This window comes from Poromitra crassiceps (genome assembly GCF_964638095.1).
Source record: "Poromitra crassiceps genome assembly, chromosome: 7".
Lineage (NCBI taxonomy): Eukaryota > Metazoa > Chordata > Actinopteri > Beryciformes > Melamphaidae > Poromitra > Poromitra crassiceps.
This window is the reverse complement of record NC_139628.1, coordinates 24512305-24519380: the sequence shown is the minus strand read 5'-3', so window position 1 is coordinate 24519380 and position 7076 is coordinate 24512305.

Here is a 7076-nt window from a genome sequence, read left to right as displayed (position 1 = left end):
ACCTGGATTAATCAGTTGATAAGAGCCTTTTGTCAGCAAGACACTACTAATTAGGCCAACCAGTTGCAGCTGTGGTGTCTTGTGTGCCAATTACGAATGAAACCGCTTTGTCGTTGAAAACGCTATTAAAAAATCTATTTGAATAATTTTGTCAGATTATTGAATGATTTAGTTGTAGGCCGTGTTCTAAGCGGGATAATGGATAGTGAGCCGGTGATTACTGGAAATAATGACCTTCAGGTGAATGATTAAGCCCTCCGCTGCGCATCAGGCTCAATCTTCACCTGTCGGTCATTATTTCGCCAGTAATCACCGGCTCACTATCCATTATCCCTTACTGATACAATAAACAAATGACGTTTGGCGTATGACTCCATGATATGAGGAAGCTCCTCCTGAGATGTGAGAGGAGGGCGTAAGTGCTGTATAGGATAGAGAATCCCCCATAGGGATTTTTAACAAGTCATGGCGTTTGTGGTGGCAGGGGAGGAGATGGGGCGAAACAACTGCATCAGTGATGATCACAGCAACTGTGAGGCAACAACACATAGGTGAGTTGAACGACTTGGTAAAAACAAAGGCTTCTAATACACACACCGTTTAGCTCAGGGGTTCTCAACCTTTTTTGGCTTGTGACCCTACTTTGTCCTCACAAAAATCTAGGGACCCGAGACATTCAAATTCCGGTACACCATCAATAATATCATCAGTGACATCATCAGTGATGTCACATAGTATGCTTCTTTTTTCTGACTTTAATCTGAGAATTCTGATTTTAATCTCAAAATTCAGACTTTTTTCCTCAAAATTCTGACATTAACTTGGAATTCTAACTTTAATCGCAGAATTCTGATTTCAAGTTATAATCTTTAAATAAATAATTGCATCTAAATAATACAAATAAGAGTCACCCACAATGTTGATTGAGGCTATGGTCCTTTGATGGAAGCCTTTGCAGTATATAGTGACATTATGTGATATTAGTAATGTCACATAATGCAAGACTGTTTGGATCTCACCTGCAATTACCACTCATCGCCATAGGTGTCACCAAAGAGAACAAAACTGAAATCTTAGAAATTATCACTTTAAACTCAGAACTAAAAAAATAATACAAAAAAATTGCATGTGACCCTAATAATCTTCAGTAGTATTTTTATTTTTTTATTTTATTCCTATGGTTGAAAACCACTGAGTTAGGCTATAGCTGTGTGCGTAAAGTGGCGTTAAAGCAGAGAATGAGCCTCATCACCACCATAGGTTTAAATATAAGATGAGTGTGCATAAAAGTGCATTCCAGGAATTCCATGCAGTAAATTCATGATTACTGAACTTGATGGGATGCAAGATGAGTGTAACAGCATCTGATACAAACTACCCCATAATCAAAGCAGTCTGCAGGCCAGCTCCTGAAAGGGCGCACACCGGCGCATATGCGGTAATATTCCCGTGCATTTGGAAAGAAAGAAATTGTGAATTAATGAGCAGACTATGGCTTTAGATCAAAGGCTACAGTATATGATCAAAACATAACAGCCACAGGAAGAACACTCATTAACACTAGTTAGTTGGTGGTTGCCCCTAATCAACACTACCTGGACAGCTCCATGGTGCTGAAAGAGCCCACAGGCTTCCCAAGCATGAGGGGGGGACAAAAATAGTTATAATATAGAGATAACGAAATAATAAGCCCGTACTTGGGTGGGATTTATTTTAGTTTATTTGTTGTTTATATATTCAGTTCAGTTTGGATCCAGTAGTTGGCGGTAATACAACATGTTGGATGTCAACCGCCGTAAAACAAAACAGAAAAAGAAGAAGATCGTTTCCAGTCGGACGGCATTTATGCGTGCACCAAAACAGGAAGGCGCCAGCGCTTTGTGAAGAGAAAACAACAACTTTGTGGTTAACATGTTGCAGGAGAAGAGTGAGGACTGTGGGACATATGAGATGTCCAAAACTGAGATACTGAGAGGAATCGTCACTGAGAGACTGGCAGCAGCCGCCCAGGAAATCTTAGCGGTTGTAGAAAGAACAGCAGCCGGTTACGAGGAGGAGGCTTCGGGCTTGAAGCAGGAGATCGAGCGGCAGAGGAGACAGCTGGAGGTCCTCCTGCAGCCTCGAATCAAACTAGAGAGAATAGGTCAGTGGCAGAGATAATAGACCCTTCTCACGGGGGGCATTTTGTGTCGAAAAGGCAGGGTTAACACAGGTGCAAGCAAAACACTAATGAGGATTTCAAACTTCCATCATTGCAATGTGGAAACCCTCAGTGTTTTACACCATCGATAATATCATCAGTGATGTCACATAGTAGGCTATGCTTCTTTTTTCTGACTTTAATCTGAGAATTCTGATTTTAATCTAAACATTCAGACTTTTTTCCTAAAAATTCTGACATTAACTTGGAATTCTGACTTTAATCGCAGAATTCTGATTTCAAGTTATAATCTTTAAATAAATAATTGCATATAAATAATACAAATGTAAGAGTCACCCACAATGTTGATTGAGTGTTTCGCACCTGTGTTTATTCTGCCTTTTCGACACAAAATGCCCCCCGTGAACAACTCTGTATTCTCCCAGCAATAATTACCCCCAACCTCTTCTTCAACTCAGTAGTAACGTTATCCCCACAGTGGTTCTCAAAGTGGGGTCCGGGGACCCCCAGGGGTCCTTGAGGGAGTTCCAGGGTGTCCCCAGCAAAAACAGGGAATAATTGATTTTCACTATAGTTCCATCCTAGCCCCGTTTCTCCTGTTTCCGTGTAGACTAGGCTACCCTTACCCTGCTAGCCGGGCGCTTCTCGCTCATACTGAGCGTTGGCGCCCGGGGACCCACATAGCATTTCCCATCAGACAATCGCACCGCTCTCGCGTCTAGGTCCTTACTTGAGCCAGAAATTTGAAGTAAAGACGCTATCCGATGCCTAACATCCTCTTCTTCTAAATAACAAATGTTGCCGCTTCCAAATTGTTGCATAAAATCCACTTTTATGTCGTTGATAGGCCTATAAAAAAAATCCTTGATGCAATACGCTCAGTATGAGCAAGAAGCGCCCGGCTAGCAGGGTAAATGCTACCCTACAAGAGTCCCGTCTCCGCATAGAGAGGCAAAGTGAACGTCACTTCCTGCTTCAGCACTGTACCAGAGATTTTCTTCCGCAATTTATTTTCCCATATAGGCCTACATTTCGTAAAATGCTTATAAAAAATAGTTACTTGGTCAAACCAAACGGTTCAGCTATATTTAGAATCGGGAGAGACAATAGAACAGTGAATATGGAATATCTTTCAATAGTCTATGATTTAGCTGCTAAATTGTCAAATACCGCCGTCTGCTCGCTACCCAGGCACTTATGTACGTACTTAACCTAACTAACTATCCGGTGTGCACAACATTGTCAGACTAAACTCCGGCTGACACCCCAAAAACCTACAATCCTCTACAGAAAAATGTATATTGTTTGTTTATTAACTGGCCCCTGGCCTTCTATCATTTCACGAAAGTGGCCCACGTGCAAAGCAAGTTGAGTATCCCTGCAACAATAGAACATTTCACTCTGACCCCCCAAAAAAAAAACATTAAAAAAATATTGTCTTCTTTAAACCCGCATTTTTTTACATTTTGGTCAGAGGGAAATGTTATGCCATCTCTCCTGTTTCTAAATATATCTGAACCGTTTGGTTTGAACAAGTAAAACTATTTTTATAAGCATTTTACGGAATGTGTATGGGAAAATAAATGGCGGATGAAAATCTCTGGTATAGTGCTGAAGCAGGAAGTGACGTTCCACTTTGCTTCTCTATATAGACTTGCCTGCGACTCTGGCTCCCAAGCTGTCTAAATCAGAGATACGGACGTATTTACAAGTGTCACAGAAACATTTCAAAGCCACATACTTGAGAAGAAGGGTTCATAGCTTCTCGACAACGTTGGGGTTAGAAAGCTCGACGCTGCTCATAAATGCCTCTTTTCATCCGAAGTCTGTGCTGGTGATATTATTTTTTACCGTGCTTTCGACCAGAGTGGCGCTGTTGAGCACTGTGACGGCTGGGCTTTAAACCGTAAAATAAGAGTAGTCTACACGGAAAGAGGAGAAACGGGGCTAGTTCCATCCATAAGTAACAGAGTGACAGAATGCATGACTCTTTTGATCACGACTTGAACACACTTAATTAAACATCTAAAAGCAAAAATCTTATCAGATGCGTCGGGACCCTGGGACAAAATCTTTATCAAATGGGGGTCTGTGGTCTAATTTGTGTTAAGGGGTTCTTAACATGAAAATTTGAACCACTGTCTTAAAATACGTTAAAAGTTGTTAATATGTCTTGCATCTATTTTCGGACTGCTGTAGTTCTTTTTGCAGGGATGAGCCCAAACCATAGGAATGATTGATTCAAAAGCTGAAAGTTGTGTTTGCCCTGTTGCTGCCAGAGGTGACCACAGATGTGCAGGCAGAAGACATGTTCAGCACCACCGTGGCCACATCAGGAAGCCTCCCCGGACATGTGCTGGTAGGTTCATTCCCGCACAGCGTAGTACTAGACCCACACAGACATATGATCTGCTTTGTCATGGAAACTCCAGTGTGTCTTAATTAGGGATGGGCAGGAGTACTCGTTCATTACGTTACTATTCGAGTAACTTGTAACGTCAAGTAACATTTTTCTACCATTCGAGGGGCGGCTTTAGCTCAGGAGGTAGAGTGGGTCGGCCAATGACGCAAGGGTTGGCGGTTCGATCCCCGCTCCCTCCCAGCTGCTGTCGCTGTGTCCTTGGGCAAGACACTTAACCCTCCTTGCTCCCCATGGTGTGTAGGCACCCTGCGTGGCAGCCTGCCGCCATCGGTGTATGAATGGGTGAATGTAGACTATCTACTGATTGTAAAGCGCTTTGGATAAAAGCGCTATATAAATGCAGGCCATTTACCATTTACCAATGCAGGCCATTTACTCGCACATTAACAATGCAGGGAACAAGACTCTCTCTAAAGCCTGTTTAAAGAAGGCCAGCAGTGACTTTTATTTTGAAGATCCCCATGTATTGCAATTCTCTTTAAAACATCGTTAAAGAAGGCCAGCAGTAGCTTTTATTTTGAGAGTTGCCTTGTATTGCCAGGCTGTTTGAAATGCCTTGTTTATTTGTCTGAACTCTTACTGTCTGATGTCTGCATTGTATGAGTTTCATGTGTTTCTATTTTATAATGAAATGTCAAACATTTTGTTTTGAACAATGCAGGGAAAATCCCCGATGCAAATGAGACAGACACAGCTTCTCCATAATGCAGGCCTATGTGTGAACAGCCCCTACACAGCAGATTAGCCCTGCTCTATCATTACCATACTAATATATAGTCTTACAGGCCTATAGTAGAGCTGCAACGATTGATCGAGTAGTCGATCGACAGAAAATTAATCGACAACTATTTTGATAATCCATTAATCGTTATGAGTACAATTTTAAGAGAAAAGGTCAAAATTATCTGATTCCAGCTTCTTAAATGAGAATATTCTCTGTTTTCTTTACTCCTGTATGACAGTAAACTGATATTATCTTTGAGTTGTGGACAAAACAAGACATTTGAGGGCGTCATCTTGGGCTTTGGGAAACACTGATCGTCATTTACCAGCGTTTCCCCTACCACTCTACAGGCCTGGCGGGGCCGCCAGGCCAACGGCGCCCCCGCCAGGCCTGTTTGGTGAAAAAGATGCATCGAAAATCGTGATTAATTGTAATAATCGTAATAATCATTTAATAATCGAATCGTAGCACCCTTAATCGTAATCGAATCGAATCGTGAGGTGCCTAAGGTGGCACACCCCTAGTGTTGACAGTAATAGAAGGTGCCAAATCATTAAAAAAAAGTAATTTGCTATTTGCAAAAGTAATTTGCTATTAGGAGCATTGTGCCATCGTGCGGCGCTGTTCCAAAACGTGTCAACGTGTGTCGTTGCCTGGGAAATGCACATCCCATAATACAACTGTTCGCATCGCATTCCATAGTATGATGATACTTGGGATGCCATTGCGAACATAGATGTGAACAGGTTAGCTAAAAGTTTAGCGTCACCAGCGAGGGCCCCCACCATTTCAAAATCCCTCCAGGCCTGAAAAATCTTCTAGGGGAAACACTGGCTACCATTTTCTGATATGTGTTAGACCAAACAACTAATCGATTAATCGAGAAAATAATCGACAGATTAATCAATTATGAAAATAATCGTTAGTTGCAGCCCTAGCCTATAGCCTGCGATAGCTTAACGTAGCCAAACTTTGGTTCCGCTTGTTTCCCCTTGGACACGGTATTATTATGCAAAAAAGGGACGTTATTTAAGCAATATGACACGAGGGAGTGGTGTTGCTGGCTAATATCGTCTCGGCTGTTTCCCGTCAGTCGAAGATAATCACAGCCATGACGATATGAGACAACAACAGCATGGCCTCGAGTGTGATATTGCTTTTATACAACAGTTGTACAGCATAAACAAAGCTATTCATCAAGTAATAACAGCATTCTTTCAAGTAATTTGCGACAACAGATGATTTCGGTCTGTTATTCGTCTCCGCCAACAACAGCTCCCTCAGGATTGCACTACCAACTGTGTTGCCAAGCAAGCAACAACAGGTAAACTTGCTGCCTGCAGTTTCCCGACTGCAAGCTAGCTAAGCTAATGTTAGCTACTTTGAGGTTAGCACAGACGATTTCAGCTTACCGTTCATAATTATGGTTAAATCCATATCGTTGTCCCTGGGTGCGAGCGCTGTTTGAACGCAGCCTAAAAAAGGAAACGCTGTGAAGCGGAGTGATATACACACAGTGAGGCGCCCGTGATGTTATCGTGAAATATCAGCACGGCTAGGATCCCTCTTGTCCAATCAAATTGCTTGGCCGGAACTAACTGTTGTATAATACGTTAATAAATTAGTACATGAGTACTCACTCATTAGTTAATAAGAGTACTCGAATATTGAAATGACTTAAAATGCCTATCCCTAGTGTTAATCATTGCTGCCAACATGTTTAACACTTTATTTGTGAATCTGTATGGAATGATTAAATATATGGACGC